General features: G+C 39.3%; 1 long non-coding RNA gene across 2 annotated transcripts; it reads right to left on the bottom strand.

Annotated features, from left to right (window-relative positions):
• Positions 1 to 1723: 1723 nt before the first annotated feature.
• Positions 1724 to 14820, bottom strand: LOC122556006. Of its 2 annotated transcripts, XR_006313426.1 has the most exons (6): positions 14780 to 14820; positions 8399 to 8462; positions 5134 to 5171; positions 4385 to 4480; positions 3080 to 3155; positions 1724 to 1948 (listed from the first exon to the last, which is right to left on the bottom strand). It is a non-coding gene; the product is annotated as an uncharacterized LOC122556006 (long non-coding RNA). The 2 variants fall into 2 exon arrangements; XR_006313427.1 differs by lacking the exon at positions 4385 to 4480.
• Between the last annotated feature and the right edge of the window lie 2751 nt (positions 14821 to 17571).

Here is a 17571-nt window from a genome sequence, read left to right as displayed (position 1 = left end):
CTGTACACAATCTGCTCCTTTGTCTTTACTATGTGCTTTCAAATTAATTTAACTCCAAATCCCTCTGGACTATTAGTACTGAAAGCTTTTCAAATATCACATAGTCGGTTATGCAATCTCACCTGCTATTTTTACAGCTTCATCTCTTCTACTTTGAGTTAATTGAACAATTAATTCACCAGTTGAAGGTTCATAATTTCAGGGTTTTTAAAGGTGCTTTTTTTCATTCTCCGAAAGAAATTTACAAAATGAGAGAGTAGTTAGCTACATGGAATGTTATTTTAATCTTCACTCAGAAGAGAGGAGAGAGATGGTTTTTCCTTCACAGGTTGAATTGTCCAACCACAAAGCTATTTACCCAGGATCTAATCAAGAAGTTATTACTATGCTGAGTATTGCAGAATACACAACTGATTCTGGTTGAAAAAACAGTCATAAGTCTATCATTAGACAAAACTGTACATACACCCATCCATGGAGCCGAGGTATCTATTATTCACCCACACCACTTGAATAAGCACCCCTGGAAATACAACACAGAGTTCCAGTAATGCATTTTTTAAAGTCTGCAACACCTTATTCCACATTTCCTAGGTTTGAGCAGTAATCTTTTCCCATGTCTATGTCCAAAAAGTAAACGTTATTTTTGCAGAAATGGGCATAAATGCATGACCTATTAGTTAAATGCAAATTGAAACCACATGGGTGGTATTACTGAATAACTATTCATTTGGAATATCACAGCCAAATGTTGTTTTGCAATCCATGAATGGAAAAAGTGACAAAATTGCACCTGGCTGAATGTGTTCAAAATAACTGAGTCTAAGGTTGGTAGTTTGCTGGTGTCAACTTGCATGGACAAGAAGTTGAGGAGACATGCAGGGACATTGATGGGGAGAGCTAATATTTGGTGATCAACAGTCTCCAGGCACTCACTCTGAATTTGTGCCCTCTCGTTTCTCAGTGAAGGCGAAGAGGATCTGAAGTGTCATTTAAATAAAATGAGTTGGGGCTTTAAAGAGATACACATACATGGAAATAAGGTAGTCTCTATTCAATTGTGTGATTCTGAAATCACCATTGGAGAATTGGGAACATTTTCCTCATCATTGAGAATTTGATTTTTTTCATTCTTACTGTACTTTCCCAGCTTTCTCACCATTAGCCATGCAACACTGGGGAGAGGTGCATTCTGCCTTCTGCATTAGGTAAGGGTAAACATTAGTCAGGATATTGGGAGACCTTTTCCGTGGTTCTTTAAGATGAAATTTTTTACATCTATCTGAGAAGGCAAAAGTGGAACCATCTCTGCATGTAATCTATAAAACCCACTCACAATATTAAAAATCTGTATTAGGTCACCCTTCAATCTTTTAATGTCTAAAAGAAATAACCTGTCAGTTATGTATCCATTTTGTCAATCTTTATCACACCTTCTCTTGTATTATGGATAATCATGGTCTTCAGGACTTTGCATGTTACATTTCCCACAGCATTTCTATAAAATGGTGACAGTTTAATTTCTCTTGTTATTGCTTCTAAATACCAATACTAGAAATTAGAAATGGGTGGAGCATAAAGTTATCTTGTCAAACAGGCAAATGAGCTTTAATGGGTTTTAATGTATATTCTTTCACTTCCCTTTTAAACTAGATACGGAGGTTTGATCCTCCATGTTCATGATATTTTATGTCAGAATCAGAAACAGAATACATGTGTTAATGAGACAATTTATTACTATCCAGTACATAAACTGATATTGAGCACTAAATAAATGTTAAACACAGAACAAATTAATTGATGGAATTCATCCTGATTTCATGTGATCTGAAAATGATCTCTTTCAGGCCTTCCAGGTTTGATGTTTGACTGCATTTTTGATTTCTAACAGGTAGCAAGCTTGTGCTTTCTTGTTGAGGCCACATAGCTTGCTCCCAGGGTCACCCACCTGGATGGAAAGAGGGTGGGGAATTAGCAGTCAGATAAGTATTGTGGGTGATACATTGCGAGCTTGGATGTTTTGGGTGGGCTGAAACTCAAAAATATGCAATGTGCATTGAGGGAAAATGTATGATAAACAGAATCAGGTCACCAAGGTTGATAGACCAGTGACTCCTTGTCAAAGCTTTGACAAGTACATGGAGGTAGAGGCGGTAAGCCTGATAGTCTTTCCTGGCACAAAACAAATGAGTGATGGAATTGGAAATAAAACACAACAAGCTTTCTGTTGTCATCTGACAGATGACAAGACCCTGACTCAGATCCAGATTTCAAATAAGTTACATGGACTCTTATTGGTAAAATATGCTGCACTTTCCTGAATATGTCTAACATAAGTGCACACTACTTAAGATACATTATCTGAGTTAGCAGCTATTAGGAAAGATTTGACAGTGTGCCACAACTTTTATGATTGTTTATCTTTAGACAAGTGACTTGGAAACAGTATGAGATGTGATTCTGGCTAAGTTTTCTAAAGTAGTCAATCAAAATAACAATATATTTTTCTCAAATGTTATAATTTTTATGAAGGACGTTTTATTGAAATTGCAAGTTTTGAAAGCTGTGTTGATATGCCATCTGTAATTTTGTACTTAGTCACACCTCTGCCAGTAACAGAGAGAAGTTTAGTGCAAACAGTATTTGTTTATTTTGTAGTTGATTTCTCACTTTTTCTGCTCAGATGTAACATGTTAATGCATCCTGAGATCATTCTGTTTTACCATTCTGACAGAGCAGCAGTCCATTTAATTTAGTTTTCATTAAGTGGTTAGATGGTAAGTGTTTTGCTCACGCATGCCACTTGAGAGAAATACACTGTTAGGAATTGATTATCTAGAGGAGTTATGGCAGAGATAGAATTTGTCTGTTAAATGGGACATATAGAATTCTGATTCTTTAACAACTACAAACGTGTTGTAGATAATACAATCTCTTCTTGTAAATATTGAACTTATAAAGAATTGTGCGTTAGTTTAGCATTTCTATTTTCTAAGAGTTTATTCTTTTGTTCACATAATTGCTGTTGACTGAATACTAGCAACAAAGTATAAGAGGTTAGACATGGAACTGGGAATACCTGCTTTGACCAGAGATCAGTTGTTCATTGTAAAGTCAGTTGATTTTGATATTGTGGCTTACATTATTCTCATTATCTGCCAAAACAAAATTGTTAACATTAAAGTAAGAAAATTATTGTACATTGTACTTTTGTATGGAAATGCCAATTTAAGAAAAAGAGCTGAATAATATACTGCTCCTGGCAAGATGCAAGGTGCCTGAGAGAATCAAAAAGATTGATTTTGCATAAGCATTGGAAATAAAGATTTAAAAGATGAAAATTCATTTATTCAACCATCGTATTGCAATTTTTAAATTCAGGATTTATATGGACGTTAAAGTTGAACCAAGCTCTCTGAATAAGAGAATGTGTGTATACCTTATACTTCAGATCGTATTTTTGCCATACTGGAGTTTTCAGTGTGACACTCTGCTGCTCTTTGTATAGTGCGTGAATGACCAATGCCAAGTTAAACTGTTCAATTGCATTCCCACAATTAAAGGAAGGAGGACATGACAGTGCCCTATGGATGCATGTTAAATATACTTGTTTATATATGAAGAATATTTGATGCAATCTCCTTTGCCACTGTTCTGTATTCTGGTTAAAAGGAAAAGCTGGCAGCATAGCTTGATGATAAGTCAGCTGTTTAGTTGACAGTAACAAAATGGCAGTACAGGAGTGGTGTAAGATTAAAAAAAAGAATATTGTGTGAGCAATAACACCTCTGAAAAATTCATTTGCAGCTGGGATCTTATTCTGTCCAATGCTAAAAGTTTTGGACAAATCAGCATTCATGGCCAGTAAGGATGCCAGTCTCTGTTCACTGTTATGGTAACCAGCCAGGAGGCAGATCTATTGGACACATCATTCAAATTGGTCTGTTTCAGCTTGAAGAGCTGCGTCAGTGGCTTCCAATGTGAATGTGTATTTGTTTTTTTCTAGTATGCATTGCATACTAGAAAATACTTCCTCTGTGGCAGTATACTTTTGAGAGTTTCAGATTTTTCAACTCTTTGTGCCAAACGTATGTTGCAGTCAACTCCAAAATTCCCATTTTAAAGCACTAATAAAAACAGCAATTAGCGCACAGTAATTAAAATGTTCATCGCCATATTAAGTTTCTAATGCTATCTCAAGAAAATACTTGAGCAAACAGGTATGGTCTTATTACATTAATCAAATGTGTGTAAGTTGCACATCACTACAAAACTCTGTTCATAATATTCAGATTACTTTTCGAAAAATAAATGATATGATAAGATTAGAGGTTTATGGAAATATATAATGTGCTTGATATTAGATTTTTAATTTCTCTCATACCTGTGCTACATTTGTACATTTCACCACATGCCACCTATTAACATGTTGCTTTTAGATCGCATTTCCATATTGTGTGCCGTTCTCATAATCTTTAAACTAAAGTAGAAACATTCGGACATACCATTAAAAACCATAGTTATTTTTTAACCCAGCCTGCATAAATGAAATGTTATCCAAATTATTAGCATACATGTGAAATGAGTGCTCTCACGCAGCAATTTTTGCCAAATAGGCATTTTAGTAACAAGAGGTAAAGCATCTGCTTAAAATATGCAACATTAGAATTTAATTTCACCACCGAGATGCTTTTGTGCGATTAGGGTTGCTGCAGAGCACATGAACATAGCGTTACGTGTCGGCAGGTGCATGCCACCAAATTACTGCTTTTAATTTGCATATTCATCTGCTAAGAAGCATGTCATTATCATATCAAAGGGATACTGAGCAACATCTAGCTTCAAGAGATGTGGCATAGTTTCAATTTGAGCAATTAATGCAAGATGAGGACACTCTCTGTGTCATGTCTCCCAGGGCTAGCGGCAGTCAAGCTTATTGTGAGATGCCAGGAGGACTGAGGCACCAGTTGGCATAGAAGGGGTGGTTTGTATGATAAACTAGAGCAAATATCAAAAGCTATGCTTAATGATATGCGTTTTTGTTTTTAAGAAAATCTGATTATCAAGACAATTAGTGCAGTATAATTCTTGGGTACATCTCAGTTAGCATTTCTCTAGCAATGTAATAGTTACCTTGAAGGCGATTTTCTTTCTGTTTTCAAAACTCCTCACTTTTTTTCAGGTACAAGAGAAGTTAGGGGAGATTTAGTATGTCTTTTCAAAATGATCATGTTCACAAATTCCAAAAATAGCAAAACATTCTAATAAGCCCATAACAAAAACGAACGAAACATTGTTTAAGAAAGGCTATAAGGCAATGCCTGGAGATGATAAACCTGTAAGTCTGACATTGGTGGTGGGCAAGTTGTTGGAGGTGATTCTGAAAGTAGGGTTTACGGCATTTAGAGAGTCAAGGATTGATTAGAGGTAGTCAGCATAGTTTTATGCAAGAAAAATCGTGTCTCACAAACTTGATTGAGTTTTTTGAGGAAGTAACCGAAACAATTGATGAGGTAAGAGCAGTAGACATTGTTTACTTCGACTTTGGTAAAGCCTTTGACAAGGTCCCACATGGTACACTGATTAGTAAAGTTAGATCACATGGGATTCAGCCTGAGCTTGCCAATTGGATGCAAAATTGACTATATTAGGAGACAGAGGGTGGTGGTGGAGGGTTGTTTTTCAGACTGGAGGCCTGTGACCAGCAGTGTTCCACAGGGATCTGTACTAGGTTCACTTTTGTTTGTTATTTATGTAAATAATTTGGATGAGAATATTGGAGACATTATTAAAATTTGCAGATGACACCAAAATTGGCAGTATAGTGGACAGTGAAAAAGGTTACAAAGAGATCTTGATCAATTGGGCCAATGGGCTGAAGAGTGGCAGATGGAGTTTAATTTGGATAAATATGAGGTATTGTATTTTGGTAAAACAAACAAGGACAGGCCTTATACAATTTATGGTAGGCCCTGGACAGTAGTGTAAAACAGAGAGATCTAGGGGTTCAGTTACATAATTCTTTGAAATTTTCATCACTGTTAAACAGGATAGTTAAGAAGGCATTTAGCATGCTTGCCTCATTGTTCAGACCTTCCAGTACATCATGTTAAGGTTGTACGGGACCATAGGTGAGGCCTGTTCTGGAGTACTGTGTGCAGTTCTGGTTACCCTGTTGTTGGGAGGATATTATTAAACTGGAGGGGATTAGGAAAAGATTTACCAGGATGTTGCTGGGGATGAAGGTTTTGAGATATAAAATAGACTGGAAACACTGTGACTTTTTTCACTGGAGCATACGGTGTTGAGCTTCATAAACCTTATTGATGCATAGATAAGGTAAATTACAAGGATCTTTTCCCTAAGGTGAGAGAGTTCAAAACTAGGGGGCATATTCTTAAGGTGAGAGGAGAGAAATTTAAAAAGGACATGAGGGGGCAACCTTTTTACATAGAGAGTAATTTGTGTGTAATATGAACTTCCAGGAAAAGTGGTGGATGCAGGTACAGTTGCAACATTTAAAATGCATTTGGATAATTTCATGAATAGGAAAGGTTTGGAGGGATTAGGGCCAAGCTCAGTCAGTTGGGACTAGTTTAGTTTGGGAACATGGTCAGTATGGACTGGCTGGACCAAAGGGTCCATGCTGTATGAGTCTATGACTCTATTAGAGGAACTGAATTGAACAGCATGAAAGTTATCATGAGCATATACAGAACCTTGCAAGGCCATCCCCAAAAATATTTAAATATAGGATAGTCACAAATAAATCAAGTCAAAATTTTACAGAACATCTTTACCCACAGAGAAGTTAAACTGTGGAACTTGCTATCACAGGAAATAGTTGAGGCGAATGGCATGGATACGATTGAGAGAAAGTGAGATAATAGAAGGCTATCCCACTCAAATAAGATGGAAAAAATTTAGGCTCATTTAGAACACAAACACCGACATCAGCTTGCTGGATTTGAAGGTTAAATGCAACTGTGTTTAACAATGTAAATACTAAAGGGTTTTTCTATTTGTTGATAAATTGGTAAATAAGAGACATAGGAGAAAGTGAGGACTGCAGATGCTGGAGATTAGAGTCGGGGGCGTGGTGTTGGAAAAGCACAGCCGGTCAGGCAGCATCTTAGGAGCAGGCGAATCAACATTTCAGGCAAAAGCCCTTCATCAGGAATGAGGCTGTGAGCCTAGGGAGTAGAGAAATAAATGGGAGGAGGGAGGAGGTGGGGCTGGGGGGAAGGTAGCTGAGAGTGGAGGTAATATTAATAGGTCGGAGAGGAGGGTGGAACTGTAAGGTGGGAAGGAAGATGGACAGGTAGGACAGGTCATGAGGGCGGTACTGAGTTGGAAGGTTGGAACTGGGATAAGGTGGAGGGAGGGGAAATAAGGAAACTGGTGAAATCCACATTGATGCCATGGGGTTGGAGGGTCTCTAGGCGTCGAGTGGCTAGGGAGTGGAGACGGAGGAGGCCCAGTAGCTGCATGGCAGAGTGGGAGGGGCAGTTGTGAAGTGTTCTGCCACAGGGTAGTGAGGTTGGTTGGTGTGGGTGTCCTGGAGATATTCACAGAAGCGCTCTGCAAGTAGGTGTCCTGTCTCCCCAATGTAGAGGAGACCGCATCGGGAACAATGGATACAGTAAATGACGTGTGGAAGTGCAGGTAAAGCTCTGAAGGGTGTGGAAGGATCCTCTGGGGCCTTGGAGGAGGTGATGGGGGAGGTGTGGGTGCAGGTGTGCAACTCCTGCGGTGGCAGGGGAAGGTGCCGGGAGGGGAGGGTGATTTGCTGGGGATCATGGATTTGACAAGGGAGTAGCAGTGGCAATGGTCTTTACAGAAAGTGGATAGGGTCGGGGAGGGAAATATATCTCCGGTAGTGGGGTCTGTTTGTAGGTGGCGGAAATGGCAGAGGATGATGCGATGTATTCCATTTGTTGGTGACGGAAATGGTGGAGGATGATACAATGTATTCTGTTTGTAGGTGTCTGCATGAAACACTATATAGGACAAGCAGCCAGACAACTAGCAATCTACATCCACAAACACCAATTGGCCACTAAGCACTACAACCAGCTGTACCTCGTAGCCATACACGCAGATGACAAGGAGCACAAATTTGACTGAGACAACACAACAATCATAGGACAAGCTAAGCAGAGGACAGCCAGAGAATTTCTAGAAGCATGGAACTCATCCACCGACTCCATCAACAAACACATAGACCTAGTCCCAATATTTCAGACACTACAACGAACTACCGGAACCGGCAACCGGAAGCAGCAGGAATGGAACAAAATAAAATCCAGAAGACACAGTACAGCAGCGCTTCACAGGAGGCTCCAAAGCACTGAAGATGTCACTTAGCCAGGGACAAAGCATATGCAAATTAACTTACCAGCTTGGCGAGGAAAGCCACAACCACGTCAACCGGCACCCGAATTACAAACCATTACCCAAACCTTGAACATGTATAAACAGCAAGACATGTTTACATGGCACCATTAACAAAATAGAACATCCCACGGCAGTTCACAGAACATTAGCAAATAAAATTTGACAATAAGCTGCCCAAAGAGATAATAGAATAGATAATAAAAACCTTGGTAAAAGAAACTTTTTAAGACTAATCTTAAACGAGCAAAGGAGGTTGAAAGCTAGGAGAAATCGGACAGAATTCCAGATTCCCTTATCGAAGGCCCAGGCTAGGAAGCTGTATCATCAATGGTAGAATAATAAATAGGAATTAGGAGAGTGAGGAGGCCATTTGGCCCCTCAAGCCTGCTCTGGCATTTGATATATTCAGTTGCGGTCACAATTGCACTTTCCTGCCTACCTCTGATGTCCCAGTTGACTCTCTTGTTAATCAACAATCAATCTACCTCTCTTAAAAGTATTTAATGGCTCTGCTTCCATTGTTTTCTGTGAAAAGACTCGTGACCATCTCAGAGAAATTTCTTCTTCATCTCTGTCTTAAATGGGAGATCCTTCCTTTTGAAACTGTATCTCCTTATTCTAATCCCTCCCACACGGGGACGCATCATTTTATTATACACCTCTCAAGTCCCCTTCCCTTTTTGAAACATACAAGATGACTTCTCCTTCTTGTGAAGTCAAATGGATAGGGAAGCATCCTTCTGAACATTTCCTGAGAGGATAACCCTTTGATCCAGGAATCAGTTGAGTGAAGTTTCTCTGAACTATTCCTTATGCAATTAAGGCAATCCTTAAGTAAGGAAAGCAAAATTGTATACATCTTTCTAAATGTTGCCTCAGTAATGCCCTGTACACCAATTGCAAAATATCTCCATTTTTATTTTCCATTGCACTTACAATAAACCTTCCATTAGCTTTCCTAATCCTTGCTACAATACATAAGAACTTTTTGTGAATCATTTATCAAGACATCCCCCATCCCTATGTATTTCAGAATTCTGCAGTCCCTTTCCATCTGAATAGTACGTTGCTTTGCTATTTTTCCTGCCAAAGATGTTATGTTCACATTTTCCTACATTAGACTTTACCTGCCATTTTTTTTGTCCATTCACATTGCAGTCCTACAATTCTTTGTGGACTCCTAATGTCCCCCTCTCAGATTATTGTCATATCCATCTACGACATCAGCACATTTAGCAACAATATATTCAGTCCTTGCAAAAAAAATCAATTTTATTTAGATTATAAGTAGTTCAGGACTCAGCACTGATTGCTGCAGCACTCCACTCAGTACATATTACATAGTAATCAAAATGACCCATTTTATGCTTATTGTCTAATTCCTATTAGCTAACCAGTCCTCTATCCATGCTAATGTGTTACCCCACTACACCATGAGCACCTTATTTGTGTAGTAACCTTCTCAAATGCCTTCTGGAAATCTAAGTGCACCACTTTCACAACTTTTCCCTTATCTGAGTTGCATTCTAATAGATCATTCAAACACAATTTCCCTCTCTCAAAACCATGATAATTTTGCTTGATTGCAATGAGATTTTCTAACAGCTTAGCGAAAGATTCTAGCATTTTCCAAAAGGCTGATGTTAAATTAATTGGCCTGAGATTTTCTGCTTGTTGATCCCTCCGTATTTGAATAGAGTAGTTAATTTTGCCATTTTCCAATCTGATTGGACATTTCCAGAATCTATGGAACTTCAGAAGTTAAAACCAATACATTTACTGTCACCGCAGCCACTGGTGTTGTGAACCTAGGATGAAGTCCATCGGGACCTTGGGTCTTGCTACTTTTTAGTTCTGATCATTTTCTCAGTACCATTTCCCCAATGAACATAATTGTTTTAAGCTCCTTCCTCTCTCTCACCAAGGATTCACAATTATTTCTGGGATGTCATTTGTGTCCTCTACAGTGAAGACAGACACAAAATATATGTTCAGTTCAACCATTATTTGCTTATTTTCCTAGGCTCAGTTTCTAGATAGAGTCATAGAGATGTACAGCACGGAAACAGACCCTTCAGTCTAACTCATCCATGCCAATTGGATAGCCCAACCCAATCTAGTCCTACTTGCCAGCACCCGGCCCATATCCCTCCAAACCCTTCCTATTCATATGTCCATCCAGATGCCTTTTAAATGTTGCAATTGTACTAGCCTCCACCACTTCCTCTGGCAGCTCATTCCACACATGTACCACCCTCTGCATGAAGAAGTTGCCCCTAAGATCTCTTTTATATCTTTCCCCTCTCATCCTAAACCTATTCCCTCCAGTTCTGGACTCCTCCACCCCAGGGAAGAGACTTTGTCTATTTATCCTATCCATGTCCTTCATGATTTTATAAAACTCTCTAAAGTCACCCCTCAGCCTCTAACACTCCAGGGAAAACAGCCCCAGCTATTCAACCTCTCCCTATAGCACTCAAATCATGTAACCTTGGCAACATCCTTATAAATCTTTTCTAAACCCTTTCAATTGTCACAAATCCTTCCGATAGGAAGGAGACCAGAATTGCACACAATATTCCAAAAGGCCTAACCAATGTCCTGTACAGTTGCAACATGATCTCCCAACTCCTGTACTCAATACTCTGACCAGTAAAGGAAAACGCCTTCTTCGCTATCCTATCTACCTGCAACTCCACTTTCAGGGAGCTATGAACCTGCACTCCTAGGTCTCTTTGTTCAGCAACACTCCTTAGGACCTTGCCATTAAGTGTATAAGTCCTGCTAAGATTTGCTTTCCCAAAATGCAGTATCTCGCATTTATCTAAATTAAACATGACCAGTGTTCACTTCACTTACTCTTTTCCTTTTTAAGTATCTATTGCAACTTGCACTATCTACTTTCATATTTCCTGCAAATATTACTGAAAGAAGAGACAGGCTATTGAAGCTTTTTGTCTTGAACTGATCAGGACTAAAAAGAGCCAGGAGGGGACATGAGAAGTTTTTGGCAGATAGAATCAAGGAAAATTGTAAAGCTTTCTACATGTATGCCAGGAATAAAATAATGACTGGAGTAAGATTAGGGCCAGACAAGGACAGTAGTGGGAAGTGGTGTGTGGAGTCCAAGGAGATAAGAGAGGCGCTAAATGAATATTTTTGGTTAGTATTCACTCAGGAAAAAGACAATCTTGTTGAGGAGAATACTGAGGTACAGGCTATTAGACTAGATGGGATTGAGGTTCATATGGAGAGGTGTTAGCAATTCTGGAAAGCATGAAATAAATAAGTCCCCTGACCAGATGAAATTTAACCTTGGATTCTCTGGGAAGCTAGAGAGGAGGTTGCAGAGCCTTTGGCTTTGATCTTTATGTTGTCATTATCTACAGGAGTAGTGCCAGAAGACTGGAGGATAGCAAATGTTATGCTCTTGTTCAAGAAGGGGAGTAGAGACAGCCCTGGAAATTATAGACCAGTGAGCTTTACTTCGGTTGTGGGTAAAATGTTGGAAAGGATAATGAGGGATAGGATTTATAATCATCTAGAAAGGTTTTGTGAAGGGTAGGTTATGGCCCAGAAACTTCAATGAGTTCTTTGAGAAGGTGACCATACAGGTGGATGAGAGTAAAGCGGTTGATGTGGTGTATATGGATTTCAGTAAAGCGTTTCATAAGGTTCCCCATGGTAGGCTATTGCAGAAAATACAGATGCATGGGATTGAGGGTGATTTAGCAGTTTGGGTCAAAAATTGGCTAGTTGGAAGAAGACAGAGGATGGTGGTTGATGGGAAATATTCACTCTGGAGTTCAGTTGTTAGTACCGCAAGGATCTGTTTTGGGGCCACAGCTGTTTATCATTTTTATAAATGGATGAGGGCAGAGAAGGATGGGTTAGTAAATTTGTGGATGACACCAAGGTCAATAGAGTTGTGGACAGTGCGGAAGGATGTTGCTGGTTACAGAGGGACATAGATAAGCTGCAGAGCTGGGCTGAGAGGTGATATATGGAGTTTAATACAGAAAAGTGTGAGGTGATTCACTTTGAAAGGAATAACAGGAATACTTAGTACTGGGCTAATGGGAAGATCCCTGGTAGTGTGGATCAACAGAGAGACCTCTGTGTCCATATGAATAGATCCCTGAAAGTTGCCACCCAGGTTGATAGCGTTGTTATGAAGGCATACGGCGTGTTAGTTTTTATTGGTAGAGGGATTGCGTTTTGGAGCCATAAGGTCATGTTGCCGCTGTACAAAACTCTGGTATGGCTGCACTTGGCGTATTCTGTACAGTTCTGGTTGTTGCATTATAGGAAGGATGTGGAAGCATGGGAAAGGGTGCAGAGGAGGTTTACCAGGATGTTGCCTGGTATGGAGGGAAGGTCTAATGAGGAAACGCTAAGTGACTTGAGGCTGTTTTTGTTAGAGAGAAGAAGGTTGAGAGGTTAATAGAGACATACAAGATGATCAGAAGATTAGATAGGGTGGACAGTAAGAGCCTTTTTCCTTGGATGGTAATAGCTAGCATTAGTACACGTAGCTTTAAATTGAGTGGTGATAGATATAGAACAGATTTCAGAGGCAAGTTCTTTACTCGGAGAGTAGTAAGGGTGTAGAACAGTAGTAGACTTACCAACTTTAAGGGCATTGAAATGGTCATTGGATACACATATGGATGATAATGGAATAGTGTAGATTAGACAGGCTTCAGATTGGTTTCACAGGATGGCGCAACATCGATGGCCGACGGATCTGTACTCTGCTGTAATGTTCTATGTTCTAGAACATAACTGCAGCACTACCAAATCTTAAAGTGAACAATTTATCCTGCATGAGAAGTGGACACTGATTGGTTGGCAGATGGTCTCTGACAAGTAGAGTCATTCCATAGTGAAAAGTTAGTTGAAAAGCTTTTATTTAGATTTCAATCATGATGTCAACTCTGATTGGTTAACGCATTGCCGTAGGGAATGCACCAGGGATTTTTTTTTCCCATTTCCAAAGAACAAGGCCCTGCATGTGAGTATTTGCAGTCTTCTGGCAATGAACAACACTGTGATTCCAACTGATTAACTTAAATTGGTTTTTAATATTATTCATGTGAATTGCTTAACAAGTCATGATAGCTTAGCAAGCTTTGTCTGATCATATTTAATATTGGACAATCTTCCGGGTATCGCAAGCTTGGATTGTTTGAATTGTTGTCCGTATTCTAGCCATTACAAACAGCTGACAGGTGTGCTGTTTACTACAATCAGTAATAGGGACATAAAACCTACATACCTAGCATCACACTAGCACTGAAATTCATACGCCACATTATTTGTTTGTGTAATAGGCAGAACATCTTTTTGGCTTGACAGCAGTATTTCTGTTAGTAGAGGTTACAGCTCTTGCTGCTACTGCATAACAGCAGTGTGAAACAACCAGCTTCACCCTTTGCTCAAATGTTTGTCACAATTTACCCTTTCAGTGTAGTCTGAGGTAGACTAAGCATTTGCAAGAACTATATATATACTGCGGTAGCCCTTATCCTGAGGAAATGTAGTGAAACACCCTGTTTTGGCATCAACTCTTAGCAATGAACAATTCTTTGCCACTGCGTATCTATTGGCCTATTTAGTCCATAGCCTTGCAGGTTAATGCACTTGTGATGCATATCCAGAGACCTTTTAAAGAAACAAAGGTTTCCACCACAAATACACTTCCAGGCAGTGAGTTCTAGAACCCTATCATACACTGGATAAAAATTTTTCATCATCTCTATTCTAAAGTTTCTACTAATTACTTTAACTTCAAGCCCCCTAGTCACTGACCTCTCTGCCATAGTAAATAGACCCTTCCCATTCACTGTATCGAAGCAAATCAGAATTTTTTTACATCTCAATTAAACTTCTTTCAGTCCTCTTTGTTCTAAGAACTACCACAGTTTGCCTAATCTTTAGAAGCAAGCGTTAATACTGCTCTGTGGCCCTCATCTTGTGACAAAACTGCCCAATAGGATAATTAAGACAATCTTCACAAAGAATTATTATAAAATGGAATGCTTTGCAAGAAGTGATTATAAACATAAATTTTATCACCCCGATTTTAATTCTGTGCAAGTGGATGGATTTTGAGTGAGTTAAAAACTCATATGTGGTATTCTTGAAAAATAAATTTGTGATAACTTATAAAGGAAGAATATAATGATTTATGGAAAACTCAGAGAAATAGGATTATAATAGTGATGTCTCGTTAAAAAACTAATACTGGCACAACCCAATAGACAAAGTTTCTGTGCTGTAATTCTATGAATACACAATTATGTCTTTTGAGATGGTATAGAATAAAATGATAGTGCTAAAGATTTTTCAGATATATTTTCTATCCAAATGCATGTCTTACCTCTCAGCTTCTTTCTTCCTTTTTCCTGGTATGGAGAGTTGTTTATCCACAGATTCAGACATAGTGTAACTCTATCTCATTAGTTACACAGGCCCATTGTTGAGATTGACAGATGGCCAGTGCCAGCCCTCAGTATATGCATGCTTGCCATCTATTGTACTGAAATGAGGGATGCGGGTAGGAGCAACTAAATGAACAAGTTGTGTGTTCGTGTTCTTTCCTGATTCAAGGTATGAGGCCAATTATGAAAAAGGGAAATCTTGCACAAAGGTTACATGAAATTTAGCATCAAACGGATTCCTTTCATTTTCAAAAAGCTATTCATGAAATATCTATCTACTGTTAGTCAATATGATTAATAGTGATTAATATGATTAATAGAAAAAGTGAATAAATTTGTCACATTTTATATTTGAACATGGAAATTACTTAACAATGTGGACCACACACGTGCAATGCACTATTACTTATTTGTTTGCAGAGGCAGATTGAATCTGGTGCTATTTTGGGTAACTTATTCCCAAGAATTAACTCTACCTGCAGTAAGGGTCCATTTACCTGCACAGCCTTACCAATGTTCTATTACTTCATGGCACCATGATGAAGGATAAAGGCACATCTTCGGGAGAGGCATTGTCCCTCTATCGGGAGAAATGGGAGGGTATTGTTGTGTTATCTTTTCTAATCTTTATATTATTACAGTATCAGCTTTATATTATTGCAGCTGATACTGTGTTCAAGGCTTGTGACTTGCCAATTGCAACAGACCTGGCAGGATTGGAGTGTAAATTCACTGCTATTGGATACTATGGAATATCAATGAAATATTTTTACAAAATGTTACTTTCAAAAGGTGGGCCAGGCTGGCCTTTATGCATTTGTTGGTCATTCCTCTATATCCTGTAAGGAACTTCTGAGCCACCACTATCTTTGTGGCAATGATATGGAGGAGCTGGTGTTGGATTGGGGTGGACAAAGTTAAAAATCACACAACACCAGGTTATAGTCCAACAGATTTATTTGGAAACACTAGCTTTCAGAGTACTACTCCTTCATCAGGTTGTTGTGGCGAATAAGACCATAAGACACAAAATTTATAGCAAAAGATTACGGTATCATGCAACTGAAATGATATATTGAACAAACCTGGATTGTTGTTAAGTCTTTCATCTTTTATAATGGGTTGCATGTTTCAGTTCATTCATATGTAAATCTCAGAACTTCGTTTAAGTCACCTTTTCATGATAACTTAAGATTTTATAACAAAAGATGACATCTCAGCTCAGACAGTGCATTAAAGGTATGAGTTAAGAGTCTGGCTGTATCCCAATCTTGAGTCAGATTGCTTCTATTTGCAAAGAGGAGTTTACAAAATATTATATCTATTGACTGCCTCAGCACCTCAGTACTTCAGTTTACCAGAAACCCACGGATAATCTCACAATGCTACACTTCTCTAGCTTCCACCCTAAACATATTAAAACAGCCATCCCCTACGGATAAGACCTACGCATACACAGGACCTGTTCAGATAAGGAGGAACGTGACAGACTACTGAAGGTGCTCAAGGATGCCCTCATAAGAACAGGGTTTGATGCACAACTCATCAACAGCCAGATCCAGCGTGCCACAGCGAGAAGTCTTAATGACCTCCTCAGGAGACAGACACGGGTTGCAACTGATAGGGTACACTTCATTGTCCAGTACTTCCCGGGAGCCGAAAACCTACGCCATGTTCTTCGCAACCTACAACACATTATCGATGAGGATGCGCATCTTGCCAAGACCTTCCCTACACCTCCATTTCTCGCCTTTAAACAATCGCCATGCCTTAATCAGACGATTGTTCGCAGCAAACTGCCTCGCCTTCAGGGCAACATTGACCACAACAATGTACAACCCTGTCATGTCAACCACTGCAAGACATGTCAGAGTGTCGATACGGATACCACCATTACCTGTGGGGACATCACCCATTGGTAGGTACTCATGTGACTTGGCCAACCTTGCCTTTCTCATACGCTGCATTCAAGAATGCCCTGAGGCATGGTACATTGGAGAGACCAAGCAGACCATACAACAACAGATGAACTTATACTGCACATCAATCACCAGACAGGGTTGTTCCCTCCCAGTTGGGAACACTTCAGCGGTCAGGGACATTCAGCATTGGATCTTCGGGTGACCATCCTCCAAAGCGAACTTTGGGATAGACAACAACACAATGAGGCTGGGCAGAGACTGACAACCAAGTTCAGTACCCATTAGGATGGCCTCAACTGGGACCTTGGATTCATGTCACACTACAAGGTGACCCCATAACACAATACACTCTCTCACACCCATACACACACACTCACTCTCTCACTCTCTTTCTCTCATGCATGCACAGACACACACACACTCATAAGTCTATGAGGTGAATTTGTATTTGCAGAATTATATTTGAGGATACATTATAGTTTGCACAACAGTCAATCCATGTAATATTTTGTAAATTCCACTTTGCAAATAGAACCAGCCTGACACAAGATTGGGATTCAGCCAGACTCTAATCCCACATCTTTATTGCATTGTCTGAGCTGAGATATCACATTTTGTTATAAAACCTTAAGATAACTCGAGAACTAAAAGAAGTTCTGAGATGTACATATGAATGAACTGAAACCTGCAACCCATTCTAAAAGGTGAAAGATTTAACAACAATCCAGGTTTGTTCAATATATCATTTCAGTTGCATGACACTGTAATATTTTGCTATAAATTCTGGGTCTTATGGTCTTATTCGCCAC

This window comes from Chiloscyllium plagiosum, chromosome 13, assembly GCF_004010195.1.
Source record: "Chiloscyllium plagiosum isolate BGI_BamShark_2017 chromosome 13, ASM401019v2, whole genome shotgun sequence".
Taxonomy (NCBI): domain Eukaryota; kingdom Metazoa; phylum Chordata; class Chondrichthyes; order Orectolobiformes; family Hemiscylliidae; genus Chiloscyllium; species Chiloscyllium plagiosum.
Note: the sequence above shows the minus strand (reverse complement) of the source record. Positions and strands in the feature narration are given on the sequence as shown.